Source organism: Hyla sarda, chromosome 1, assembly GCF_029499605.1.
Source record: "Hyla sarda isolate aHylSar1 chromosome 1, aHylSar1.hap1, whole genome shotgun sequence".
Classification (NCBI taxonomy): Eukaryota; Metazoa; Chordata; class Amphibia; order Anura; family Hylidae; genus Hyla; species Hyla sarda.
Window position 1 is genome coordinate 261,258,118 of NC_079189.1, and position 27,771 is coordinate 261,285,888.

Consider the following 27,771-nt stretch of genomic DNA (forward strand, 5'->3'; position numbering starts at 1 on the left):
GGAATCCCGGGTGCAGTTGACATTTTGCTCTGTTCCGCCTTCCGTTCCGATTCCGAAAAGGATTTATTGATGCTTAAATGCACAGTATAAAAAGCATGAAGCTGTCAATGGCCATCCTAAGCTGAACGCGCCTGCTCTCGTCAGATCGCAGACTGCTACCCAGCTTAGGGCCCGGTAAGTACTGGCATGGGAGACTGGCTGAGAATCCCTGTTGCCGTTGACATTTTGCTCTATTGCTCCGATTCCGAAAATAATTTATTGATGCTTAAATCCACAGTATACAAGGTGTGAAGCTGTCAACAGCCATCCTAAGCTTAACGCGCCTGCTCTCGTCAGATCGCAGACTGGTACAGATCTTAGGGCCTGTAAGTACCGGCATGGGACACTGGCTGGGAATCCCGGCTGCTGTTGACATTTTGCTCTGTTGCCGCCTTCCGTTCCGATTCCGAAAAGGATTTATTGATGCTTAAATGCACAGTATACAAAGTGTGAAGCTGTCAACCGCCATCCTAAGCTGAACGCGCCTGGTCTCGTCAGATCGCAGACTGCTACCCAGCTTAGGGCCTGGTAAGTACCAGCATGGGAGACTGGCTGGGAATCCCGGGTGCAGTTGACATTTTAATCTGTTGCCGCCTTCCGCTCCGATTCGGAAATGGATTTATTGATGCTTAAATGCGCAGTATAAAGGGCGTGAAGCTGTCAACGGCCATCCTAAGCTGAACGCGCCTGCTCTCGTCAGATCGCAGACTGCTACCCTGCTTAGGGCCCGGTAAGTACCAGCATGGGAGACTGGCTGGGAATCTCAGGTGTTGTTGACATTTTGCTCTGTAGCTCTGTAGACATTTTGCTCCGATTCCGAAAAGGATTTATTGATGCTTAAATCCACAATATACAGGGTGTGAAGCCGTCTACGGCTATCCTAAGCTGAATGCGCCTGTTCTTGTCAGATCGCAGACTGCTGCCCGGCAAGTACGGGCAGGGGAGACTGGCTGGCAATCCAAGGTGCTATTGACATTTTGCTCTGTTGCCGCCTTCCTCTCCGATTAAAAAAAATATTTATTGATGCTTAAATCCACAGTATGCAAGGCGTGAAGATGTCAACGGCCATCTTAAGCTGAACGCGCCTGCTCTCGTCAGATCGCAGACTGCTACCCAGCTTAGGGCCCGGTAAGTACTGGCATGGGAGACTGGCTGGGAATCCCGGGTGCCGTTGACATTTTGCTCTGTTGCCGCCTCCGTTTCCGATTCCGAAAAGGATTTATTGATGCTTAAATACACAGTATACAAAGCGTGAAGTTGTCAACGGCCATCCTAAGCTGAACGCGCCTGCTCTCGTCAGATCGCAGACTGACACCCAGCTTAGGGCCTGGTAAGTACCAGCATGGGAGACTGGCTGAGAATCCCGTGTGCAGTTGACATTTTAATCTGTTGCCGCCTTCTGCGCCGATTCGGAAAAGGATTTATTGATGCTTAAATCCACAGTATACAGGGTGTGAAGCTGTCAACGGCCATCCTAAGCTGAACGCGCCAGCTCTCGTCAGAGCGCAGACTGCTACCCAGCTTAGGGCCCGGTAAGTACCAGCATGGGAGACTGGCTGGGAATCCCAGGTGTTGTTGACATTTTGCTCTGTAGCCGCCTTCCGCTTCGATTCCGAAAAGGCTTTATTGATGCTTAAATCCACAGTATGCAGGGTGTGAAGCCGTCTACGGCTATCCTAAGCTGAATGTGCCTGTTCTTGTCAGATCGCAGACTGCTGCCCGGCAAATACGGGCATGGGAGACTAGCTGGCAATCCAAGGTGCTATTGACATTTTGCTCTGTTGCCGCCTTCCTCTCCGATTCCGAAAAGGATTTATTGATGCTTAAATGCACAGTATAAAAAGCAAGAAGCTGTCAATGGCCATCCTAAGCTGAACGCGCCTGCTCTCGTCAGATCGCAGACTGCTACCCAGCTTAGGGCCCGGTAAGTACTGGCATGGGAGACTGGCTGGGAATCCCAGGTGCCGTGGACATTTTGCTCTATTGCTGCCTTCCGCTCCGATTCCGAAAAGAATTTATTGATGCTTAAATCCACAGTATACAAGGTGTGAAGCTGTCGACGGCCATCCTAAGCTTAACGCGCCTGCTCTCGTCAGATCGCAGACTGTTACAGATCTTAGGGCCCGGTAAGTACCGGCATGGGACACTGGCTGGGAATCCCGGCTGCCGTTGACATTTTGCTCTGTTGCCGCCTTCCGAAAAGGATTTATTGATGCTTAAATGCACAGTATAAAGGGCGAGAAGCTGTCAACGGCCATCCTAAGCTGAACGCGCCTGCGCTCGTCAGATCGCAGACTGCTATCCAGCTTAGGGCCTGGTAAGTACCAGCATGGGAGACTGGCTGGGAATCCCGGGTGCAGTTGACATTTTAATCTGTTGCCGCCTTCCGCTCCGATTCGGAAAAGGATTTATTGATGCTTAAATCCACAATATACAGGGTGTGAAGCTGTCAACGGCCATCCTAAGCCTGAACGTGCCTGCTCTCCTCAGATCGCAGACTGCTGCCCGGCAGTTAACGGCATGGGAGACTGGCTGGCAATCCAAGGTGCCGTTGACATTTTGCTCTGTTGCCGCCTTCCTCTCTGATTAATAAAAATATTTATTGATGCTTAAATCCACAATATACAAGGCGTGAAGATGTCAACGGCCATCCTAAGCTGAACGCGCCTGCTCTCGTCAGATCGCAGACTGCTACCAAGCTTAGGGCCCAGTAAGTACCATCATGGGAGACGGGCTGGGAATCCCGGGTGCAGTTGACATTTTGCTCTGTTCCGCCTTCCGTTCCGATTCCGAAAAGGATTTATTGATGCTTAAATGCACAGTATAAAAAGCATGAAGCTGTCAATGGCCATCCTAAGCTGAACGCGCCTGCTCTCGTCAGATCGCAGACTGCTACCCAGCTTAGGGCCCGGTAAGTACTGGCATGGGAGACTGGCTGAGAATCCCTGTTGCCGTTGACATTTTGCTCTATTGCTCCGATTCCGAAAATAATTTATTGATGCTTAAATCCACAGTATACAAGGTGTGAAGCTGTCAACAGCCATCCTAAGCTTAACGCGCCTGCTCTCGTCAGATCGCAGACTGGTACAGATCTTAGGGCCTGTAAGTACCGGCATGGGACACTGGCTGGGAATCCCGGCTGCTGTTGACATTTTGCTCTGTTGCCGCCTTCCGTTCCGATTCCGAAAAGGATTTATTGATGCTTAAATGCACAGTATACAAAGTGTGAAGCTGTCAACCGCCATCCTAAGCTGAACGCGCCTGGTCTCGTCAGATCGCAGACTGCTACCCAGCTTAGGGCCTTGTAAGTACCAGCATGGGAGACTGGCTGGGAATCCCGGGTGCAGTTGACATTTTAATCTGTTGCCGCCTTCCGCTCCGATTCGGAAATGGATTTATTGATGCTTAAATGCGCAGTATAAAGGGCGTGAAGCTGTCAACGGCCATCCTAAGCTGAACGCGCCTGCTCTCGTCAGATCGCAGACTGCTACCCTGCTTAGGGCCCGGTAAGTACCAGCATGGGAGACTGGCTGGGAATCTCAGGTGTTGTTGACATTTTGCTCTGTAGCTCTGTAGACATTTTGCTCCGATTCCGAAAAGGATTTATTGATGCTTAAATCCACAATATACAGGGTGTGAAGCCGTCTACGGCTATCCTAAGCTGAATGCGCCTGTTCTTGTCAGATCACAGACTGCTGCCCGGCAAGTACGGGCAGGGGAGACTGGCTGGCAATCCAAGGTGCTATTGACATTTTGCTCTGTTGCCGCCTTCCTCTCCGATTAAAAAAAATATTTATTGATGCTTAAATCCACAGTATGCAAGGCGTGAAGATGTCAACGGCCATCTTAAGCTGAACGCGCCTGCTCTCGTCAGATCGCAGACTGCTACCCAGCTTAGGGCCCGGTAAGTACTGGCATGGGAGACTGGCTGGGAATCCCGGGTGCCGTTGACATTTTGCTCTGTTGCCGCCTCCGTTTCCGATTCCGAAAAGGATTTATTGATGCTTAAATACACAGTATACAAAGTGTGAAGCTGTCAACGGCCATCCTAAGCTGAACGCGCCTGCTCTCGTCAGATCGCAGACTGACACCCAGCTTAGGGCCTGGTAAGTACCAGCATGGGAGACTGGCTGAGAATCCCGTGTGCAGTTGACATTTTAATCTGTTGCCGCCTTCTGCGCCGATTCGGAAAAGGATTTATTGATGCTTAAATCCACAGTATACAGGGTGTGAAGCTGTCAACGGCCATCCTAAGCTGAACGCGCCTACACTCGTCAGATCGCAGACTGCTACCCAGCTTAGGGCCCGGTAAGTACCAGCATGGGAGACTGGCTTGGAATCCCAGGTGTTGTTGACGTTTTGCTCTGTAGCCGCCTTCCGCTTCGATTCCGAAAAGGATTTATTGATGCTTAAATCCACAGTATGCAGGGTGTGAAGCCGTCTACGGCTATCCTAAGCTGAATGTGCCTGTTCTTGTCAGATGGCAGACTGCTGCCCGGCAAATACGGGCATGGGAGACTAGCTGGCAATCCAAGGTGCTATTGACATTTTGCTCTGTTGCCGCCTTCCTCTCCGATTCCGAAAAGGATTTATTGATGCTTAAATGCACAGTATAAAAAGCATGAAGCTGTCAATGGCCATCCTAAGCTGAACGTGCCTGCTCTCGTCAGATCGAAGACGGCTACCCAGCTTAGGGCCCGGTAAGTACTGGCATGGGAGACTGGCTGGGAATCACGGGTGCCGTTGACATTTTGCTCTATTGCTGCCTTCCGCTCCGATTCCGAAAATAATTTATTGATGCTTAAATCCACAGTATACAAGGTGTGAAGCTGTCGACGGCCATCCTAAGCTTAACGCGCCTGCTCTCGTCAGATCGCAGACTGGTACAGATCTTAGGGCCCGGTAAGTACTAGCATGGGACACTGGCTGGGAATCCCGGCTGCCGTTGACATTTTGCTCTGTTGCCGCCTTCCGTTCCGATTCCGAAAAGGATTTATTGATGCTTAAATGCACAGTATACAAAGTGTGAAGCTGTCAACGGCCATCCTAAGCTGAACGCGCCTGCTCTCGTCAGATCACAGACTGATACCCAGCTTAGGGCCTGGTAAGTACCAGCATGGGAGACTGGCTGGGAATCCCAGGTGCAGTTGACATTTTAATCTGTTGCCGCCTTCCTCTACGATTCGGAAAAGGATTTATTGATGCTTAAATGCACAGTATAAAGGGCATGAAGCTGTCAACGGCCATCCTAAGCTGAACGCGCCTGCTCTCGTCAGATCGCAGACTGCTACCCAGCTTAGGGCCCGGTAAGTACCAGCATGGGAGACTGGCTGGGAATCCCAGGTGTTGTTGACATTTTGCTCTGTAGCCGCCTTCCGCTCCGATTCCGAAAAGGCTTTATTGATGCTTAAATCCACAGTATACAGGGTGTGAAGCAGTCTACGGCTATCCTAAGCTGAATGTGCCTGTTCTTGTCAGATCGCAGACTGCTGCCCGGAAAGTGCGGGCATGGGAGACTGGCTGGCAATCCAAGGTGCTATTGACATTTTGCTCTGTTGCCGCCTTCCTCTCCGATTCCGAAAAGGATTTATTGATGCTTAAATGCACAGTATAAAAAGCATGAAGCTGTCAATGGCCATCCTAAGCTGAACGTGCCTGCTCTCGTCAGATCGCAGACTGCTACCCAGCCCAGGGCCCGGTAAGTACTGGCATGGGAGACTGGCTGGGAATCCCAAGTGCCGTGGACATTTTGCTCTATTGCTGCCTTCCGCTCCGATTCCGAAAAGAATTTATTGATGCTTAAATCCACAGTATACAAGGTGTGTAGCTGTCGACGGCCATCCTAAGCTTAACGTGCCTGCTCTCGTCAGATCGCAGACTGGTACAGATCTTAGGGCCCGGTAAGTACCGGCATGGGACACTGTCTGGGAATCCCGGCTGCCGTTGACATTTTGCTCTGTTGCCGCCTTCCGTTCCGATTCTGAAAAGGATTTATTGATGCTTAAATGCACAGTATACAAAGTGTGAAGCTGTCAACGGCCATCCTAAGCTGAACGCGCCTGCTCTCATCAGATCGCAGACTGCTACCCAGCTTAGGGCTTGTTAAGTACCAGCATGGGAGACTGGCTGGGAATCCCAGGTGTTGTTGACATTTTGCTCTGTAGCCGCCTTCCGCTCCGATTCCGAAAAGGCTTTATTGATGCTTAAATCCACAGTATACAAGGTGTGAAGCAGTCTACGGCTATCCTAAGCTGAATGTGCATGTTCTTGTCAGATCGCAGACTGCTGCCCGGCAAGTGCGGGCATGGGAGACTGGCTGGCAATCCAAGGTGCTATTGACATTTTGCTCTGTTGCCGCCTTCCTCTCCGATTCCGAAAAGGATTTATTGATGCTTAAATGCACAGTATAAAAAGCATGAAGCTGTCAATGGCCAGCCTAAGCTGAACGCGCCTGCTCTCGTCAGATCACAGACTGCTACCCAGCTTAGGTCCCGGTAAGTACTGGCATGGGAGACTGGCTGGGAATCCCGGGTGCCGTTGACATTTTGCTCTATTGCTGCCTTCCGCTCCGATTCTGAAAAGAATTTATTGATGCTTAAATCCACAGTATACAAGGTGTGAAGCTGTCGACGGCCATCCTAAGCTTAACGCGCCTGCTCTCGTCAGATCGCAGACTGTTACAGATCTTAGGGCCCGGTAAGTACCGGCATGGGACACTGGCTGGGAATCCCGGCTGCCGTTGACATTTTGCTCTGTTGCCGCCTTCCGAAAAGGATTTATTGATGCTTAAATGCACAGTATAAAGAGCGAGAAGCTGTCAACGGCCATCCTAAGCTGAACGCGCCTGCGCTCGTCAGATCGCAGACTGCTACCCAGCTTAGGGCCTGGTAAGTACCAGCATGGGAGACTGGCTGGGAATCCCGGGTGCAGTTGACATTTTAATCTGTTGCCGCCTTCCGCTCCGATTCGGAAAAGGATTTATTGATGCTTAAATCCACAATATACAGGGTGTGAAGCTGTCAACGGCCATCCTAAGCCTGAACGTGCCTGCTCTCCTCAGATCGCAGACTGCTGCCCGGCAGTTAACGGCATGGGAGACTGGCTGGCAATCCAAGGTGCCGTTGACATTTTGCTCTGTTGCCGCCTTCCTCTCTGATTAATAAAAATATTTATTGATGCTTAAATCCACAATATACAAGGCGTGAAGATGTCAACGGCCATCCTAAGCTGAACGCGCCTGCTCTCGTCAGATCGCAGACTGCTACCAAGCTTAGGGCCCAGTAAGTACCATCATGGGAGACGGGCTGGGAATCCCGGGTGCAGTTGACATTTTGCTCTGTTGCCGCCTTCCGTTCCGATTCCGAAAAGGATTTATTGATGCTTAAATGCACAGTATAAAAAGCATGAAGCTGTCAATGGCCATCCTAAGCTGAACGCGCCTGCTCTCGTCAGATCGCAGACTGCTACCCAGCTTAGGGCCCGGTAGGTACTGGCATGGGAGACTGGCTGAGAATCCCTGTTGCCGTTGACATTTTGCTCTATTGCTCCGATTCCGAAAATAATTTATTGATGCTTAAATCCACAGTATACAAGGTGTGAAGCTGTCAACAGCCATCCTAAGCTTAACGCGCCTGCTCTCGTCAGATCGCAGACTGGTACAGATCTTAGGGCCTGTAAGTACCGGCATGGGACACTGGCTGGGAATCCCGGCTGCTGTTGACATTTTGCTCTGTTGCCGCCTTCCGTTCCGATTCCGAAAAGGATTTATTGATGCTTAAATGCACAGTATACAAAGTGTGAAGCTGTCAACCGCCATCCTAAGCTGAACGCGCCTGGTCTCGTCAGATCGCAGACTGCTACCCAGCTTAGGGCCTGGTAAGTACCAGCATGGGAGACTGGCTGGGAATCCCGGGTGCAGTTGACATTTTAATCTGTTGCCACCTTCGCTCCGATTCGGAAATGGATTTATTGATGCTTAAATGCACAGTATAAAGGGCGTGAAGCTGTCAACGGCCATCCTAAGCTGAACGCGCCTGCTCTCGTCAGATCGCAGACTGCTACCCTGCTTAGGGCCCGGTAAGTACCAGCATGGGAGACTGGCTGGGAATCTCAGGTGTTGTTGACATTTTGCTCTGTAGCTCTGTAGACATTTTGCTCCGATTCCGAAAAGGATTTATTGATGCTTAAATCCACAATATACAGGGTGTGAAGCCGTCTACGGCTATCCTAAGCTGAATGCGCCTGTTCTTGTCAGATCGCAGACTGCTACCCAGCTAAGGGCACAGTAAGTACCGGCATGGGAGACTGGCTGGGAATCCCGGGTGCAGTTGAAATTTTGCTCTGTTTCTGCTCCGATTCCGAAAATTATTTATTGATGCTTAAATCCATAGTATACAAAGTTTGAAGCTGTCAACGGCCATCCTAAGCTGAATGCGCCTGATCTCGTCAGATCGCAGACTGCTACCCAGCTTCGGGCCTGGTAAGTACCAGCATGGGAGACTGGCTGGGAATCCCGGGTGCAGTTGAAATTTTGCTCTGTTTCTGCTCCGATTCCGAAAATTATTTATTGATGCTTAAATCCATAGTATACAAAGTTTGAAGCTGTCAACGGCCATCCTAAGCTGAACGCACCTGCTCTCGTCAGATCGCAGACTGCTACCCAGCTTAGGGCCCGGAAAGTACCAGCATGGGAGACTGGCTGGGAATCCCGGGTGCAGTTGACATTTTGCTCTGTTTCTGCTCCGATTCCGAAAATTATTTATTGATGCTTAAATCCACAGTATACAAAGTGTGAAGCTGTCAACGGCCATCCTAAGCTGAACGCGCCTGCTCTCATCAGATCGCAGACTGCTACCCAGCTTAGGGCCTGGTAAGTACCAGCATGGGAGACTGGCTGGGAATCCCGGGTGCAGTTGACATTTTGCTCTTTTTCTGCTCCGATTCCAAAAATTATTTATTGATGCTTAAATCCACAGTATACAAAGTGTGAAGCTGTCAACGGCCATCCTAAGCTGAACGCGCCTGCTCTCGTCAGATCGCAGACTGCTACCCAGCTTAGGGCCTGGTAAGTACCAGCATGGGAGACTGGATTGGAATCTTGGGTGCAGTTGACATTTTAATCTGTTGCCGCCTTTCGCTCCGATTCGGAAAAGGATTTATTGATGCTTAAATCCACAATATACAGGGTGTGAAGCTGTCAACGGCCATCCTAAGCCTGAACGTGCCTGCTCTCCTCAGATCACAGACTGCTGCCCTGCAGTTACCGGCATGGGAGACTGGCTGGCAATCCAAGGTGCCATTGACATTTTGCTCTGTTGCCGCCTTCCTCTCCGATTAATAAAAATATTTATTGATGCTTAAATCCACAATATACAATGCGTGAAGATGTCAACGGCCATCCTAAGCTGAACGCGCCTGCTCTCGTCAGATCGCAGACTGCTACCCATCTTAGGGCCCGGTAAGTACCGGCATGGGACACTGGCTGGGAATCCCGGCTGCCGTTGACATTTTGCTCTGTTGCCGCCTTCCGTTCCGATTCCGAAAAGGATTTATTGATGCTTAAAAGCACAGTATACACAGTGTGAAGCTGTCAACGGCCATCCTAAGCTGAACGCCCCTGCTTTCTTCAGATCGCAGACTGCTACCCAGCTTAGGACCTGGTAAGTGCCAGCATGGGAGACTGGCTGGGAATCCCGGGTGCAGTTGACATTTTAATCTGTTGCCGCCTTCCGCTCCAATTCGGAAAAGGATTTATTGATGTTTAAATCCCCAATATACAGGGTGTGAAGCTGTCAACAGCCATCCTAAGCTGAACGCGCCTGCTCTCGTCACATCGCAGACTGCTACCCAGCTTAGGGCCCGGTAAGTACCAGCATGGGAGACTGGCTGGGAATCCCAGGTGTCGTTGACATTTTGCTCTGTTGCCGCCTTACGCTCCGATTCCGAAAAGGATTTATTGCTGCTTAAATCCACAGTATACAGGGTGTGAAGATGTCAACGGAGAGGAAGGAGGCAAGAGAGCAAAATGTCAATGGCACCTTGTATTGCCAGCCAGTCTCCCATGCCGGTAACTGCCGGGCAGCAGTCTGTGATCTGAGGAGAGCAGGCACGTTCAGGCTTAGGATGGCCGTTGACAGCTTCACACCCTGTACATTGTGGATTTAAGCATCAATAAATCCTTTTCCGAATCGGAGCGGAAGGCGGCAACAGATTAAAATGTCAACTGCACCCGGGATTCCCAGCCAGTCTCCCATGCAGGTACTTACCAGGCCCTAAGCTGGGTAGCAGTCTGCGATCTGACGAGAGCAGGCGCGTTCAGCTTAGGATGGCCGTTGACAGCTTCACACGTTGTATACTGCGGATTTAAGCATCAATAAATAATTTTCGGAATCGGAGCAGAAACAGAGCAAAATGTCAACTGCACCCGGGATTCCCAGCCAGTCTCCCATGCTGGTACTTACCAGGCCCGAAGCTGGGTAGCAGTCTGCGATCTGACGAGAACAGGCGCATTCAGCTTAGGATGGCCGTAGACATGTTCACACCCTGTATACTGTGCATTTAAGCATCAATAAATCCTTTTCGGAATCGGAGAGGAAGGCGGCAACAGAGCAAAATGTCAATAGCACCTTGGATTGCCAGCCAGTCTCCCATGCTCGTACTTGCCGGGCAGCAGTCTGCGATCTGACAAGAACAGGCACATTCAGCTTAGGATAGCCGTAGACGGCTTCACACCCTGTATACTGTGGATTTAAGCATCAATAAATCCTTTTCGGAATCGGAGCGGAAGGCGGCTACAGAGCAAAATGTCAACAACACCTGGGATTCCCAGCCAGTCTCCCATGCTGGTACTTACCAGGCCCTAAGCTGGGTAGCAGTCTGCGATCTGACGAGAACAGGCGCGTTCAGCTTAGGATGGCCATTGACAGCTTTATGCTTTTTATACTGTGCATTTAAGCATCAATAAATCCTTTTCGGAATCGGACCGGAAGGCGGCAACAGATTAAAATGTCAACTGCACCCGGGATTCCCAGCCAGTCTACCATGCTGGTACTTACCAGGCCCTAAGCTGGGTAGCAGTCTGCAATCTGACGAGAGCAGGCGCGTTCAGCTTAGGATGGCCGTTGACAGCTTCACACTTTGTAAACTGTGGTTTTAAGCATCAATAAATAATTTTCGGAATCGGAGCAAAATGTCAACTGCACTCGGGATTCCCAGCCAGTCTCCCATGCTGGTGCTTACCAGGCCCGAAGCTGGGTAGCAGTCTGCGATCTGACGAGAACAGGCGCATTCAGCTTAGGATGGCCGTAGACATCTTCACACCCTGTATACTGTGGATTTAAGCATCAATAAATCCTTTTCGGAATCGGAGCGTAAGGCGGCAACAGAGCAAAATGTCAACGACACCTGGGATTCCCAGCCAGTCTCCCATGCTGGTACTTACCAGGCCTTAAGCTGGGTAGCAGTCTGCGATCTGACGAGAGCAGGCGCGTTCAGCTTAGGATGGCCGTCGACAGCTTCACACCTTGTATACTGTGGATTTAAGCATCAATAAATTATTTTCGGAATCGGAGCGGAAGGCAGCAATAGAGCAAAATGTCAACGGCAACCAGGATTCCCAGCCAGTCTCCCATGCCAGTACTTACCGGGCCCTAAGCTGGGTAGCAGTTTGCGATCTGACGAGAGCAGGCGCGTTCAGCTTAGGATGGCCATTGACAGCTGCATGCTTTTTATACTGTGCATTTAAGCATCAATAAATCCTTTTCGGAATCGGAACAGAAGGCGGCAACAGAGCAAAATGTCAACTGCACCCGGGATTCCCAGCCAGTCTCCAATACCGGTACTTACTGGGCCATAAGCTGCGTAGCAGTCTGCGGTCTGACGAGAGCAGGCGCGTTCAGCTTAGGATGGCCGTTGACATCTTCACGCCTTGTATATTGTGGATTTAAGCATCAATAAATATTTTTTTTAATCGGAGAGGAAGGCGGCAACAGAGCAAAATGTCAATGGCACCTTGGATTGCCAGCCAGTCTCCCATGCCGGTAACTGCCGGGCAGCAGTCTGCGATCTGACGAGAACAGGCGCATTCAGCTTAGGATGGCCGTAGACATCTTCACACCCTGTATACTGTGGATTTAAGCATCAATAAATCCTTTTCCGAATCGGAGCGGAAGGCGGCAACAGAATAAAATGTCAACTGCACCCGGGATTCCCAGCCAGTGTCCCATGCCGGTACTTACCGGGCCCTAAGATCTGTACCAGTCTGCGATCTGACGAGAGCAGGCGCGTTAAGCTTAGGATGGCCGTCGACAGCTTCACACCTTGTATACTGTGGATTTAAGCATCAATAAATTATTTTCGGAATCGGAGCGGAAGGCAGCAATAGAGCAAAATGTCAACAGCAACCAGGATTCCCAGCCAGTCTCCCATGCAAGTACTTACCGGGCCCTAAGCTGGGTAGCAGTCGGCGATCTGACGAGAGCAGGCACGTTCAGCTTAGGATGGCCATTGACAGCTTCATGATTTTTATACTGTGCATTTAGGCATCAATAAATCCTTTTCGGAATCGGAACGGAAGGCGGCAACAGAGCAAAATGTCAACTGCACCCGGGATTCCCAGCCAGTCTCCCATGCCGGTACTTACTGGGCCCTAAGCTGGGTAGCGGTCTGCGATCTGACGAGAGCAGGCGCGTTCAGCTTAGGATGGCCGTTGACATCTTCACACCTTGTATATTGTGGATTTAAGCATCAATAAATATTTTTATTAATCGGAGAGGAAGGCGGCAAGAGAGCAAAATGTCAATGGCACCTTGTATTGCCAGCCAGTCTCCCATGCCGGTAACTGCCGGGCAGCAGTCTGTGATCTGAGGAGAGCAGGCACATTCAGGCTTAGGATGGCCGTTGACAGCTTCACACCCTGTACATTGTGGATTTAAGCATCAATAAATCCTTTTCCGAATCGGAGCGGAAGGCGGCAACAGATTAAAATGTCAACTGCACCCGGGATTCCCAGCCAGTCTCCCATGCAGGTACTTACCAGGCCCTAAGCTGGGTAGCAGTCTGCGATCTGACGAGAGCAGGCGCGTTCAGCTTAGGATGGCCGTTGACAGCTTCACACTTTGTATACTGCGGATTTAAGCATCAATAAATAATTTTCGGAATCGGAGCAGAAACAGAGCAAAATGTCAACAGCACCCGGGATTCCCAGCCAGTCTCCCATGCTGGTACTTACCAGGCCCGAAGCTGGGTAGCAGTCTGCGATCTGACGAGAACAGGCGCATTCAGCTTAGGATGGCCGTAGACATGTTCACACCCTGTATACTGTGGATTTAAGCATCAATAAATCATTTTCGGAATCGGAGCGTAAGGCGGCAATAGAGCAAAATGTCAACGACACCTGGGATTCCCAGCCAGTCTCCCATGCTGGTACTTACTGGGCCCTCAGCTGGGTAGCAGTCTGCGATCTGACGAGAGCAGGCACGTTCAGCTTAGGATGGCCGTTGACAGCTTCTCGCCCTTTATACTGTGCATTTAAGCATCATTAAATCCTTTTCGGAATCGGAAACGGAAACGGAAGGCGGCAACAGAGCAAAATGTCAACGGCAGCCGGGATTCCCAGCCAGTGTCCCATGCCGGTACTTACCGGGCCCTAAGATCTGTACCAGTCTGCGATCTGACAAGAGCAGGCGCGTTAAGCTTAGGATGGCCGTCGACAGCTTCACACCTTGTATACTGTGGATTTAAGCATCAATAAATTCTTTTCGGAATCGGAGCGGAAGGCAGCAATAGAGCAAAATGTCAACGGCACCCGGGATTCCCAGCCAGTCTCCCATGCCAGTACTTACCAGGCCCTAAGCTGGGTAGCAGTCTGCGATCTGACGAGAGCAGGCGCGTTCAGCTTAGGATGGCCATTGACAGCTACATGCTTTTTATACTGTGCATTTAAGCATCAATAAATCCTTTTCGGAATCGGAGAGGAAGGCGGCAACAGAGCAAAATGTCAATAGCACCTTGGATTGCCAGCCAGTCTCCCATGCTCGTACTTGCCGGGCAGCAGTCTGCGATCTGACAAGAACAGGCACGTTCAGCTTAGGATAGCCGTAGACGGCTTCACACCCTGTATACTGTGGATTTTAGCATCAATAAATCCTTTTCGGAATCGGAGAGGAAGGCGGCAACAGAGCAAAATGTCAATAGCACCTTGGATTGCCAGCCAGTCTCCCATGCTCGTACTTGCCGGGCAGCAGTCTGCGATCTGACGAGAACAGGCGCGTTCAGCTTAGGATGGCCGTCGACAGCTTCACACCTTGTGTACTGTGGATTTAAGCATCAATAAATTCTTTTCGGAATCGGAGCGGAAGGCAGTTATAGAGCTAAATGTCAACCGGGATTCCCAGCCAGTCTCCCATGCCAGTACTTATCGGGCCCTAAGCTGGGTAGCAGTCTGCGATCTGACGAGAGCAGGCGCGTTCAGCTTAGGATGGCCGTTGACATCTTCAAGCCTTGTATACTGTGGATTTAAGCATCAATAAATATTTTTTTTAATCGGAGAGGAAGGCGGCAACAGATCAAAATGTCAATAGCACCTTGGATTGCCAGCCAGTCTCCCATGCCCGTACTTGCCGGGCAGCAGTCTGCGATCTGACAAGAACAGGCGCATTCAGCTTAGGATAGCCGTAGACGGCTTCACACCCTGTACATTTTGGATTTAAGCATCAATAAATCCTTTTCGGAATCGGAGCAAAATGTCTACAGAAATACAGAGCAAAATGTCAACAACACCTGAGATTCCCAGCCAGTCTCCCATGCTGGTACTTACCGGGCCCTAAGCTGGGTAGCAGTCTGCGATCTGGCGAGAGCAGGCGCGTTCAGCTTAGGATGGCCGTCGACAGCTTCACACCTTGTATACTGTGGATTTAAGCATCAATAAATTATTTTCGGAATCGGAGCGGAAGGCGGCAACAGAGCAAAATGTCAACTGCACCCGGGATTCCCAGCCAGTCTCCCATGCCGGTACTTACTGGGCCCTAAGCTTGGTAGCAGTCTGCGATCTGACGAGAGCAGGCACGTTCAGCTTAGGATGGCCGTTGACATCTTCACGCCTTGTATATTGTGGATTTAAGCATCAATAAATATTTTTTTAATCGGAGAGGAAGGCGGCAACAGAGCAAAATGTCAATGGCACCTTGGATTGCCAGCCAGTCTCCCATGCCGGTAACTGCCGGGCAGCAGTCTGGGATCTGAGGAGAGCAGGCACGTTCAGGCTTAGGATGGCCGTTGACAGCTTCATGCTTTTTATACTGTGCATTTAAGCATCAATAAATCCTTTTCGGAATCGGAGCGGAAGGCGGCAACAGATTAAAATGTCAACTGCACCCGGGATTCCCAGCCAGTCTCCCATGCTGGTACTTACCAGGCCCTAAGCTGGGTAGCAGTCTGCGATCTGACGAGAGCAGGCGCGTTCAGCTTAGGATGGCCGTTGACAGCTTCACACTTTGTATACTGTGCATTTAAGCATCAATAAATCCTTTTCGGAATCGGAACGGAAGGCGGCAACAGAGCAAAATGTCAACGGCAGCCGGGATTCCCAGCCAGTGTCCCATGCTGGTACTTACCGGGCCCTAAGATCTGTACCAGTCTGCGATCTGACGAGAGCAGGCGCGTTAAGCTTAGGATGGCCGTCGACAGCTTCACACCTTGTATACTGTGCATTTAAGCATCAATAAATTCTTTTCGGAATCGGAGCGGAAGGCAGCAATAGAGCAAAATATCAACGGCACCCGGGATTCCCAGCCAGTCTCACATGCCAGTACTTACCGGGCCCTAAGCTGGGTAGCAGTCTGCGATCTGACGAGAGCAGGCGCGTTCAGCTTAGGATGGCCGTTGACATCTTCATGCCTTGTATACTGTGGATTTAAGCATCAATAAATATTTTTTTTAATCGGAGAGGAAGGCGGCAACAGATCAAAATGTCAATAGCACCTTGGATTGCCAGCCAGTCTCCCATGCCCGTACTTGCCGGGCAGCAGTCTGCGATCTGACAAGAACAGGCTCATTCAGCTTAGGATAGCCGTAGATGGCTTCACACCCTGTATAGTGTGGATTTAAGCATCAATAAATCCTTTTCGGAATCGGAGCAAAATGTCTACAGAGCTACAGAGCAAAATGTCAACAACACCTGAGATTCCCAGCCAGTCTCCCATGCTGGTACTTACCGGCCCTAAGCTGGGTAGCAGTCTGCGATCTGACGAGAGCAGGCGCGTTCAGCTTAGGATGGCCGTTAACAGCTTCACGCCCTTTATACTGTGCATTTAAGCATCAATAAATCCTTTTCCGTATCGGAACGGTAGGCGGCAACAGATTAAAATGTCAACTGCACCCGGGATTCCCAGCCAGTCTCCCATGCTGGTACTTACCAGGCCCTAAGCTGGGTAGCAGTCTGCGATCTGACGAGAGCAGGCGCGTTCAGCTTAGGATGGCCGTTGACAGCTTCACACTTTCTATACTGTGCATTTAAGCATCAATAAATCCTTTTCGGAATCGGAACGGAAGGCGGCAACAGAGCAAAATGTCAACGGCAGCCGGGATTCCCAGCCAGTGTCCCATGCCGGTACTTACTGGGCCCTAAGATCTGTACCAGTCTGCGATCTGACGAGAGCAGGCGCGTTAAGCTTAGGATGGCCGTCGACAGCTTCACACCTTGTATACTGTGGATTTAAGCATCAATAAATTATTTTCGGAATCGGAGCGGAAGGCAGCAATAGAGCTAAATGTCAACGGCACCCGGGATTCCCAGCCAGTCTCCCATGCCAGTACTTACCGGGCCCTAAGCATCAATAAATATTTTTTTTAATCGGAGAGGAAGGCGGCAACAGATCAAAATGTCAATAGCACCTTGGATTGCCAGCCAGTCTCCCATGCCCGTACTTGCCGGGCAGCAGTCTGCGATCTGACAAGAACAGGCGCATTCAGCTTAGGATAGCCGTAGACGGCTTCACACCCTGTATATTGTGGATTTAAGCATCAATAAATCCTTTTCGGAATCGGAGCAAAATGTCTACAGAGCTACAGAGCAAAATGTCAACAACACCTGAGATTCCCAGCCAGTCTCCCATGCTGGTACTTACCGGGCCCTAAGCTGGGTAGCAGTCTGCGATCTGGCGAGAGCAGGCGCGTTCAGCTTAGGATGGCCGTTGACAGCTTCACACTTTGTATACTGTGCATTTAAGCATCAATAAATCCTTTTCGGAATCTGAACGGAAGGCGGCAACAGAGCAAAATGTCGAAGGCAGCCGGGATTCCCAGCCAGTGTCCCATGCCGGTACTTACCGGGCCCTAAGATCTGTACCAGTCTGCGATCTGACGAGAGCAGGCGCGTTAAGCTTAGGATGGCCGTCGACAGCTTCACACCTTGTATACTGTGGATTTAAGCATCAATAAATTATTTTCGGAATCGGAGCGGAAGGCGGCAACAGATTAAAATGTCAATTGCACCCGGGATTCCCAGCCAGTCTCCCATGCTGGTACTTACTGGGCCCTAAGCTGGGTAGCAGTCTGCGATCTGACGAGAGCAGGCGCGTTCAGCTTAGGATGGCCGTTGACAGCTTCACATTTTGTATCCTGTGGATTTAAGCATCAATAAATAATTTTCGGAATCAGAGCAGAGACAGAGCAAAATGTTAACTGCACCCGGGATTCCCAGCCAGTCTCCCATGCGGGTACTTACCAGGCCCGAAGCTGGGTAGCAGTCTGCGATCTGACGAGAACAGGCGCATTCAGCTTAGGATGGCCGCAGACATCTTCACACCCTGTATACTGTGGATTTAAGCATCAATAAATCCTTTTCGGAATCGGAGCGTAAGGCGGCAACAGAGCAGAATGTCAACGACAAGTGGGATTCCCAGCCAGTCTCCCATGCTGGTACTTACCGGGCCCTAAGCTGGGTAGCAGTCTCCGATCTGACGAGAGCAAGTGCGTTCAGCTTAGGATGGCCTTTGACAGCTTCACACCTTGTATACTGTGGATTTAAGCATCGATAAATTATTTTCGGAATCGGAGCTGAAGGCAGCAATAGAGCAAAATGTCAACGGCACCTGGGATTCCCAGCCAGTCTCCCATGCTGGTACTTACCGGGCCCTAAGCTGAGTAGCAGTCTGCGATCTGACGAGAGCAAGTGCGTTCAGCTTAGGATGGCCTTTGACAGCTTCTTGCCCTTTATACTGTGGATTTAAGCATCAATAATATATTTTCGGAATCGGAGCGGAAGGCAGCAATAGAGCAAAATGGCAACGGCACCCGGGATTCACAGCCAGTCTCCCATGCCAGTACTTACCGGGCCCTAAGCTGGGTAGCAGTCTGCGATCTGACGAGAGCAGGCGCGTTCAGCTTAGGATGGCCATTGACAGCTTCATGCTTTTTATACTGTGCATTTAAGCATCAATAAATCCTTTTCGGAATCGGAGAGGAAGGCGGCAACAGAGCAAAATGTCAACAGCACCTTGGATTGCCAGCCAGTCTCCCATGCCCGTACTTGCCGGGCAGCAGTCTGCGATCTGACAAGAACAGGCACATTCAGCTTAGGATAGCCGTAGACGGCTTCACACCCTGTATACTGTGGATTTAAGCATCAATAAATCCTTTTCGGAATCGGAGCGGAAGGCGGCAACAGATTAAAATGTCAACTGCACCCGGGATTCCCAGCCAGTCTCCCATGCTGGTACTTACCAGGCCCTAAGCTGGGTAGCAGTCTGCGATCTGATGAGAGCAGGCGCGTTCAGCTTAGGATGGCCATTGACAGCTTCACACTTTGTATACTGTGGATTTAAGCATCAATAAAAAAAATTCGGAATCGGAGCAGAAACAGAGCAAAATGTCAACTGCACCCGGTATTCCCAGCCAGTCTCCTATGCTGGTACTTACCAGGCCCGAAGCTGGGTAGCAGTCTGCGATCTGACGAGAACAGGCGCATTCAGCTTAGGATAGCCGTAGATGGCTTCACACCCTGTATACTGTGGATTTAAGCATCAATAAATTATTTTCGGAATTGGAGCTGAAGGCAGCAATAGAGCAAAATGTCAACGGCACCTGGGATTCCCAGCCAGTCTCCCATGCTGGTACTTACCGGGCCCTAAGCTGAGTAGCAGTCTGCGATCTGACGAGAGCAAGTGCGTTCAGCTTAGGATGGCCTTTGACAGCTTCTCGCCCTTTATACTGTGGATTTAAGCATCAATAATATATTTTCGGAATCGGAGCGGAAGGCAGCAATAGAGCAAAATGGCAACGGCACCCGGGATTCCCAGCCAGTCACCCATGCCAGTACTTACCGGGCCCTAAGCTGGGAAGCAGTCTGCGATCTGACGAGAGCAGGCGCGTTCAGCTTAGGATGGCCATTGACAGCTTCATGCTTTTTATACTGTGCATTTAAGCATCAATAAATCCTTTTCGGAATCAGAGAGGAAGGCGGCAACAGAGCAAAATGTCAATAGCACCTTGGATTGCCAGCCAGTCTCCCATGCCCGTACTTGCCGGGCAGCAGTCTGCGATCTGACAAGAACAGGCACATTCAGCTTAGGATAGCCGTAGACGGCTTCACACCCTGTATACTGTGGATTTAAGCATCAATAAATCTTTTTCGGAATCGGAGCGGAAGGCGGCTACAGAGCAAAATGTCAACAACACCTGGGATTCCCAGCCAGTCTCCCATGCTGGTACTTACCGGGCCCTAAGCTGGGTAGCAGTCTGCGATCTGACGAGAGCAGGCACGTTCAGCTTAGGATGGCCGTTGACAGCTTCACGCCCTTTATATTGTGCATTTAAGCATCAATAAATCATTTTCTGAATCGGAGTGGAAGGTGGCAACAGAGCAAAATGTCAACTGCACCCGGGATTCCCAGCCAGTCTCCCATGCCGTTACTTACTGGGCCCTAAGCTGGTTAGCAGTCTGCGATCTGACGAGAGCAGACACGTTCAGCTTAGGATGGCCGTTGACATCTTTATGCCTTGTATATTGTGGATTTAAGCATCAATAAATATTTTTATTAATCGGAGAAGAAGGCGGCAACAGAGCAAAATGTCAATGGCACCTTGGATTGCCAGCCAGTCTCCCATGCCGCTAACTGCCGGGCAGCAGTCTGCGATCTGAGGAGAGCAGGCACGTTCAAGCTTAGGATGGCCGTTGACAGCTTCACACCCTGTATATTGTGGATTTAAGCATCAATAAATCCTTTTCTGAATCGGAGCGGAAGGCGGCAACAGATTAAAATGTCATCTGCACCCGGGATTCCCAGCCAGTCTCCCATGCTGGTACTTACCAGGCCCTAAGCTGGGTAGCAGTCTGCAATCTGACGAGAGCAGGCGCGTTCAGCTTAAGATGGCCGTTGACAGCTTCACACTTTGTATACTGTGGATTTAAGCATCAATAAATAATTTTCGGAATCGGAGCAGAAACAGAGCAAAATGTCAACTGCACCCGGGATTCCCAGCCAGTCTCCCATGCTGGTACTTACCAGGCCCGAAGCTGGGTAGCAGTCTGCGATCTGACGAGAACAGGCGCATTCAGCTTAGGATGGCCGTAGACATCTTCACACCCTGTATACTGTGGATTTAAGCATCAATAAATCCTTTTCGGAATCGGAGCGTAAGGCGGCAACAAAGCAAAATGTCAACGACACCTGGGATTCCCAGCCAATCTCCCATGCTGGTACTTACCGTGCCCTAAGCTGGGTAGCAGTCTGCGATCTGACGAGAGCAGGCGTGTTCAGCTTAGGATGGCCGTTGACAGCTTCTCGCCCTTTATACTGTGCATTTAAGCATCAATAAATCCTTTTCAGAATCGGAACGGAAGGCGGCAACAGAGCAAAATGTCAACGGCAGCCGGGATTCCCAACCAGTGTCCCATGCCGGTACTTACCGGGCCCTAAGATCTGTACCAGTCTGCGATCTGACGAGAGCAGTCACGTTAAGCTTAGGATGGCCAACGACAGCTTCACACCTTGTATACTGTGGATTTAAGCATCAATAAATTCTTTTCGGGATCGGAGCTGAAGGCAGCAATAGAGCAAAATGTCAACGGCACCTGGGATTCCCAGCCAGTCTCCCATGGTGGTACTTACCGGGCCCTAAGCTGGGTAGCTGTCTGCGATCTGACGAGAGCAGGCGCGTTCAGCTTAGGATGGCCATTGACAGCTTCATGCTTTTTATACTGTGCATTTAAGCATCAATAAATCCTTTTCGGAATCGGAGAGGAAGGCGGCAACAGAGCAAAATGTCAATAGCACCTTGGATTGCCAGCCAGTCTCCCATGCCCGTACTTGCCGGGCAGCAGTCTGCGATCTGACAAGAACAGGCACATTCAGCTTAGGATAGCCGTAGACGGCTTCACACCCTGTATACTGTGGATTTAAGCATCAATAAATCCTTTTCGGAATCGGAGCGGAAGGCGGCTACAGAGCAAAATGTCAACAACACCTGGGATTCCCAGCCAGTCTCCCATGCTGGTACTTACCGGGCCCTAAGCTGGGTAGCAGTCTGCAATCTGACGAGAGCAGCCGCGTTCAGCTTAGGATGGCCGTTGACATCTTCACGCCTTGTATATTGTGGATTTAAGCATCAATAAATATTTTTATTAATCGGAGAGGAAGGCGGCAACAGAGCAAAATGTCAATGGCACCTTGGATTGCCAGCCAGTCTCCCATGCCGGTAACTGCCGGGCAGCAGTCTGCGATCTGAGGAGAGCAGGCACGTTCAGGCTTAGGATGGCCGTTGACAGCTTCACACCCTGTATATTGTGGATTTAAGCATCAATAAATCCTTTTCCGAATCGGAGCGGAAGGTGGCAACAGATTAAAAAGTCATCTGCACCCGGGATTCCCGGCCAGTCTCCCAAGCTGGTACTTACCGGGCCCTAAGCTGGGTAGCAGTCTGCAATCTGACGAGAGCAGGCGCGTTCAGCTTAGGATGGCCGTTGACAGCTTCACATTTTGTATACTGTGGATTTAAGCATCAATAAATAATTTTCGGAATCGGAGGAGAAACAGAGCAAAATGTCAACTGCACCCGGGATTCCCAGCCAGTCTCCCATGCTGATACTTACCAGGCCCGAAGCTGAGTAGCAGTCTGCGATCTGACGAGAACAGGCGCATTCAGCTTAGGATGGCCATAGACATCTTCACACCCTGTATACTGTGGATTTAAGCATCAATAAATTCTTTTCGGAATCGGAGCGTAAGGCGGCAACAGAGCAAAATGTCAACGGCAGCCGGGATTCCCAGCCAGTGTCCCATGCCGGTATTTACCGGGCCCTAAGATCTGTACCAGTCTGCGATCTGACGAGAGCAGGCGCGTTAAGCTTAGGATGGCCGTCGACAGCTTCACACCTTGTATACTGTGGATTTAAGCATCAATAAATTCCTTTCGGAATCGGAGCGGAGGGCAGCAATAGAGCAAAATGTCAACGGCACCTGGGATTCCCAGCCAGTCTCCCATGCCAGTACTTACCGGTCCCTAAGCTGGGTAGCAGTTTGCAATCTGACGAGAGCAGGCACGTTCAGCTTAGGGTGGCCATTGACAGCTTCATGCTTTTTATACTGTGCATTTAAGCATCAATAAATCCTTTTCGGAATCGGAGAGGAAGGCGGCAACAGAGCAAAATGTCAATAGTTCCTTGGATTGCCAGCCAGTCTCCCATGCCTGTACTTTCCTGGCAGCAGTCTGCGATCTGACAAGAACAGGCACATTCAGCTTAGGATAGCCGTAGACGGCTTCACACCCTGTATACTGTGGATTTAAGCATCAATAAATCCTTTTCGGAATCGAAGCGGAAGACGGCTACAGAGCAAAATGTCAACAACACCTGGGATTCCCAGCCAGTCTCCCATGCTGGTACTTACCGGGCCCTAAGCTGGGTAGCAGTCTGCGATCTGACGAGAGCAGGTGCGTTCAGCTTAGGATGGCCGTTGACAGCTTCTCGCCCTTTATACTGTGGATTTAAGCATCAATAAATTATTTTCGGAATCGGAGCGGAAGGCAGCAATAGAGCAAAATGTTAACGGCACCCGGGATTCCCAGCCAGTCTCCCATGCCAGTACTTACCGGGCCCTAAGCTGGGTAGCAGTCTGCGATCTGACGAGAGCAGGCGTGTTCAGCTTAGGATGGCCATTGACAGCTTCATGCTTTTTATACTGTGCATTTAAGCATCAATAAATCCTTTTCGGAATCGGAGAGGAAGGCGGCAACAGAGCAAAATGTCCATAGCACCTTGAATTGCCAGCCAGTCTCCCATGCCCGTACTTGCCGGGCAGCAGTCTGCGATCTGACAAGAAGAGGCACATTCAGCTTAGGATAGCCGTAGACGGCTTCACACCCTGTATACTGTGGATTTAGGCATCAATAAATCCTTTTCGGAATCGGAGCGGAAGGCGGCTACAGAGCAAAATGTCAACCACACCTGGGATTCCCAGCCAGTCTCCCATGCTGGTACTTACCGGGCCCTAAGCTGAGTAGCAGTCTGCGATCTGACGAGAGCAGGCACGTTCAGCTTAGGATGGCCGTTGACAGCTTCACGCCCTTTATATTGTGCATTTAAGCATCAATAAATCATTTTCTGAATCGGAGCGGAAGGTGGCAACAGAGCAAAATGTCAACTGCACCCGGGATTCCCAGCCAGTCTCCCATGCCGGTACTTACTGGGCCCTAAGCTGGGGAGCAGTCTGCGATCTGACGAGAGCAGGCGCGTTCAGCTTAGGATGGCCGTTGACATCTTCACGCCTTGTATATTGTGGATTTAAACATCAATAAATATTTTTATTAATCGGAGAGGAAGGCGGCAACAGAGCAAAATGTAAATGGCACCTTGGATTGCCAGCCAGTCTCCTATGCCGGTAACTGCCGGGCAGCAGTCTGCGATCTGAGGAGAGCAGGCACGTTCAGGCTAAGGATGGCCGTTGACAGCTTCACACCCTGTATATTGTGGATTTAAGCATCAATAAATCCTTTTCTGAATCGGAGCGGAAGGCGGCAACAGATTAAAATGTCAACTGCACCCGGGATTCCCAGCCAGTCTCCCATGCTGGTACTTAGCAGGCCCTAAGCTGGGTAGCAGTCTGCGATCTGACGAGAGCAGGCGCGTTCAGCTTAAGATGGCCGTTGACAGCTTCACACTTTGTATACTGTGCATTTAAGCATCAATAAATCCTTTTCGGAATCGGAAACGGAAGGCGGCAACAGAGCAAAATGTCAACGGCAGCCGGGATTCCCAGCCAGTGTCCCATGACGGTACTTACCGGGCCCTAAGATCTGTACCAGTCTGCGATCTGACGAGAGCAGGCGCGTTAAGCTTAGGATGGCCGTAGACATCTTCACACCCTGTATACTGTGGATTTAAGCATCAATAAATCCTTTTCGGAATCGGAGAGGAAGGCGGCAACAGAGCAAAATGTCAACTGCACCCGGGATTCCCAGCCAGTCTCCCATGCCGGTACTTACTGGGCCCTAAGCTGGGTAGCAGTCTGCGATCTGACGAGAGCAGGCGCGTTCAGCTTAGGATGGCCGTTGACATCTTCAGCATTGTATATTGTGGATTTAAGCATCAATAAATAATTTTCGGAATCGGAGCAGAAACAGAGCAAAATGTCAACTGAACCCGGGATTCCCAGCCAGTCTCCCATGCTGGTACTTACCAGGCCCGAAGCTGGGTAGCAGTCTGCGATCCGACGAGAACAGGCGCATTCAAGTTAGGATGGCCGTAGACATCTTCACACCCTGTATAGTGTGGATTTAAGCATCAATAAATCTTTTTCGGAATCGGAGCGGAAGGCGGCAACAGAGCAAAATGTCAACGGCAGCCGGGATTCCCAGCCAGTCTCCCAAGCCGGTACTTACCAGGCCCTAAGCTGGGTAGCAGTCTGCGATCTGACGAGAGCAGGCGCGTTCAGCTTAGGATGGCAATTGACAGCTAAATGCTTTTTATACTGTGCATTTAAGCATCAATAAATCCTTTTCGGAATCGGAGAGGAAGGCGGCAACAGAGCAAAATGTCAATAGCACCTTGGATTGCCAGCCAGTCTCCCATGCCCGTACTTGCCGGGCAGCAGTCTGCGATCTGACAAGAACAGGCACATTCAGCTTAGGATAGCCATAGACGGCTTCACACCCTGTATACTGTGGATTTAAGCATCAATAAATCCTTTTCGGAATCGAAGCGGAAGGCGGCTACAGAGCAAAATGTCAACAACACCTGGGATTCCCAGCCAGTCTCCCATGCTGGTACTTACCGAGCCCTAAGCTGGGTAGCAGTCTGCGATCTGACGAGAGCAGGCGCGTTCAGTTTAGGATGGCCGTTGACAGCTTCATGCTTTTTATACTGTGCATTTAAGCATCAATAAATCCTTTTCGGAATCGGAGAGGAAGGCGGCAACAGAGCTAAATGTCAATAGCACCTTGGATTGCCAGCCAGTCTCCCATGCCCGTACTTGCCGGGCAGCAGTCTGCGATCTGACAAGAACAGGCACATTCAGCTTAGGATAGCCGTAGACGGCTTCACACCCTGTATACTGTGGATTTAAGCATCAATAAATCCTTTTCCGAATCGGAGCGGAAGGCGGCAACAGATTAAAATGTCAACTGCACCCGGGATTCCCAGCCAGTCTCCCATGCTGGTACTTACCAGGCCCTAAGCTGGGTAGCAGTCTGCGATCTGACGAGAGCAGGCACATTCAGCTTAGGATGGCCGTTGACAGCTTCTTGCCCTTTATACTGTGCATTTAGGCATCAATAAATCCTTTTCGGAATCGGAACGGAAGGCGGCAACAGAGCAAAATGTCAACGGCAGCCGGGATTCCCAGCCAGTCTCCCATGCCAGTACTTACCAGGCCCTAAGCTGGTTAGCATTCTGCGATCTGACGAGAGCAGGCGCGTTCAGCTTAGGATGGCCGTTGACAGCTTCATACTTTGTATACTGTGGATTTAAGCATCAATAAATAATTTTCGGAATCGGAGCAGAAACAGAGCAAAATGTCAACGACACCTGGGATTCCCAGCCAGTCTCCCATGCTGGTACTTACCAGGCCCTAAGCTGGGTAGCAGTCTGCGATCTGACGAGAGCAGGCGCGTTCATCTTAGGATGGCCGTTGACAGCTTCTCGCCCTTTATACTGTGCATTTAAGCATCAATAAATCCTTTTCGGAATCGGAACGGAAGGCGGCAACAGAGCAAAATGTCAACGGCAGCCGGGATTCCCAGCCAGTGTCCCATGCCGGTACTTACCGGGCCCTAAGATCTGGACCAGTCTGCGATCTGACGAGAGCAGGCGCGTTAAGCTTAGGATGGCCGTCGACAGCTTCACACCTTGTATACTGTGGATTTAAGCATCAATAAATTCTTTTCGGAATCGGAGCGGAAGGCAGCAATAGAGCAAACGTCAACGGCACCCGGGATTCCCATGCCAGTCTCCCATGCCAGTACTTACCGGGCCCTAAGCTGGGTAGCCGTCTGCGATCTGACGAGAGCAGGCGCGTTCAGCTTAGGATGGCCATTGACAGCTTCATGCTTTTTATACTGTGCATTTAAGCATCAATAAATCCTTTTCGGAATCGGAACGGAAGGCGGCAACAGAGCAAAATGTCAACTGCACCCGGGATTCCCAGCCAGTCTCCCATGCCGGTACTTACTGGGCCCTAAGCTGGGTAGCAGTCTGCGATCTGACGAGAGCAGGCGCGTTCAGCTTAGGACGGCCGTTGACAGCTTCACGCTTTGTATACTGTGGATTTAAGCATCAATAAATAATTTTCTGAATCGGAGCAGAAACAGAGCAAAATGTCAACTGCACCCGCGATTCCCAGCCAGTCTCCCATGCTGGTACTTAAAAGGCCCGAAGCTGGGTAGCAGTCTGCGATCTGACGAGAACAGGCACATTCAGCTTAGGATGGCCGTAGACATCTTCACACCCTGTATACTGTGGATTTAAGCATCAATAAATCCTTTTCGGAATCGGAGCATAAGGCGGCAACAGAGCAAAATGTCAACGACACCTGGGGTTCCCAGCCAGTCTCCCATGCAGGTACTTACCGGGCCCTAAGCTGGGTAGCAGTCTGCGATCTGACGAGAGCAGGCGCGTTCAGCTTAGGATGGCCGTTGATAGCTTCTCGCCCTTTATACTGTGCATTTAAGCATCAATAAATCCTTTTCGGAATCGAAGAGGAAGGCGGCAACAGAGCAAAATGTATATAGCACCTTGGATTGCCAGCCAGTCTCCCATGCCCGTACTTGCCGGGCAGCAGTCTGCGATCTGACAAGAACAGGCACATTCAGCTTAGGATAGCCGTAGACGGCTTCACACCCTGTATACTGTGGATTTAAGCATCAATAAATCCTTTTCGGAATCGAAGCGGAAGGCGGCTACAGAGCAAAATGTCAACAACACCTGGGATTCCCAGCCAGTCTCCCATGCTGGTACTTTCGGGGCCCTAAGCTGGGTAGCAGTCTGCGATCTGACGAGAGCAGGCACGTTCAGCTTAGGATGGCGGTTGACAGCTTCATGCCCTTTATACTGTGCATTTAAGCATCAATAAATCATTTTCTGAATCGGAGCGGAAGGTGGCAACAGAGCAAAATGTCAACTGCACCCGGGATTCCCAGCCAGTCTCCCATGCCGGTACTTACTGGGCCCTAAGCTGGGTAGCAGTCTGCGATCTGACGAGAGCAGGCGCGTTCAGCTTAGGACGGCCGTTGACAGCTTCACAC

The 27,771-nt window shown here is 50.5% G+C and overlaps 25 pseudogenes; 7 read left to right on the forward strand and 18 right to left on the reverse strand.

The window, feature by feature from the left end:
- The first annotated feature begins 1,096 nt into the window (after positions 1-1,096).
- LOC130324436 (5S ribosomal RNA) lies at positions 1,097-1,216 on the forward strand (annotated as a pseudogene).
- A 676-nt stretch (positions 1,217-1,892) lies between these two features.
- Positions 1,893-2,012, forward strand: LOC130329075 (5S ribosomal RNA; annotated as a pseudogene).
- Positions 2,013-3,872: 1,860 nt separating this feature from the next.
- Positions 3,873-3,992, forward strand: LOC130324443 (5S ribosomal RNA; annotated as a pseudogene).
- Positions 3,993-5,274: 1,282 nt separating this feature from the next.
- On the forward strand, positions 5,275-5,394 carry LOC130320613 (5S ribosomal RNA; annotated as a pseudogene).
- A 676-nt stretch (positions 5,395-6,070) lies between these two features.
- Positions 6,071-6,190, forward strand: LOC130352308 (5S ribosomal RNA; annotated as a pseudogene).
- A 2,452-nt stretch (positions 6,191-8,642) lies between these two features.
- LOC130335069 (5S ribosomal RNA) lies at positions 8,643-8,762 on the forward strand (annotated as a pseudogene).
- Positions 8,763-8,837: 75 nt separating this feature from the next.
- Positions 8,838-8,957, forward strand: LOC130328146 (5S ribosomal RNA; annotated as a pseudogene).
- A 1,298-nt stretch (positions 8,958-10,255) lies between these two features.
- Positions 10,256-10,375, reverse strand: LOC130352557 (5S ribosomal RNA; annotated as a pseudogene).
- A 467-nt stretch (positions 10,376-10,842) lies between these two features.
- Positions 10,843-10,962, reverse strand: LOC130352139 (5S ribosomal RNA; annotated as a pseudogene).
- Positions 10,963-11,430: 468 nt separating this feature from the next.
- On the reverse strand, positions 11,431-11,550 carry LOC130353055 (5S ribosomal RNA; annotated as a pseudogene).
- Positions 11,551-11,632: 82 nt separating this feature from the next.
- Positions 11,633-11,752, reverse strand: LOC130352412 (5S ribosomal RNA; annotated as a pseudogene).
- A 1,271-nt stretch (positions 11,753-13,023) lies between these two features.
- Positions 13,024-13,143, reverse strand: LOC130352558 (5S ribosomal RNA; annotated as a pseudogene).
- A 75-nt stretch (positions 13,144-13,218) lies between these two features.
- Positions 13,219-13,338, reverse strand: LOC130352087 (5S ribosomal RNA; annotated as a pseudogene).
- A 493-nt stretch (positions 13,339-13,831) lies between these two features.
- LOC130352578 (5S ribosomal RNA) lies at positions 13,832-13,951 on the reverse strand (annotated as a pseudogene).
- A 1,448-nt stretch (positions 13,952-15,399) lies between these two features.
- On the reverse strand, positions 15,400-15,519 carry LOC130351347 (5S ribosomal RNA; annotated as a pseudogene).
- Positions 15,520-16,402: 883 nt separating this feature from the next.
- LOC130351358 (5S ribosomal RNA) lies at positions 16,403-16,522 on the reverse strand (annotated as a pseudogene).
- A 1,594-nt stretch (positions 16,523-18,116) lies between these two features.
- LOC130352221 (5S ribosomal RNA) lies at positions 18,117-18,236 on the reverse strand (annotated as a pseudogene).
- Positions 18,237-18,710: 474 nt separating this feature from the next.
- On the reverse strand, positions 18,711-18,830 carry LOC130352190 (5S ribosomal RNA; annotated as a pseudogene).
- Positions 18,831-19,107: 277 nt separating this feature from the next.
- Positions 19,108-19,227, reverse strand: LOC130352222 (5S ribosomal RNA; annotated as a pseudogene).
- A 474-nt stretch (positions 19,228-19,701) lies between these two features.
- Positions 19,702-19,821, reverse strand: LOC130346481 (5S ribosomal RNA; annotated as a pseudogene).
- A 1,276-nt stretch (positions 19,822-21,097) lies between these two features.
- On the reverse strand, positions 21,098-21,217 carry LOC130342848 (5S ribosomal RNA; annotated as a pseudogene).
- A 1,656-nt stretch (positions 21,218-22,873) lies between these two features.
- LOC130332608 (5S ribosomal RNA) lies at positions 22,874-22,993 on the reverse strand (annotated as a pseudogene).
- A 2,856-nt stretch (positions 22,994-25,849) lies between these two features.
- Positions 25,850-25,969, reverse strand: LOC130314707 (5S ribosomal RNA; annotated as a pseudogene).
- Positions 25,970-26,044: 75 nt separating this feature from the next.
- LOC130347883 (5S ribosomal RNA) lies at positions 26,045-26,164 on the reverse strand (annotated as a pseudogene).
- Positions 26,165-27,047: 883 nt separating this feature from the next.
- Positions 27,048-27,167, reverse strand: LOC130352966 (5S ribosomal RNA; annotated as a pseudogene).
- Between the last annotated feature and the right edge of the window lie 604 nt (positions 27,168-27,771).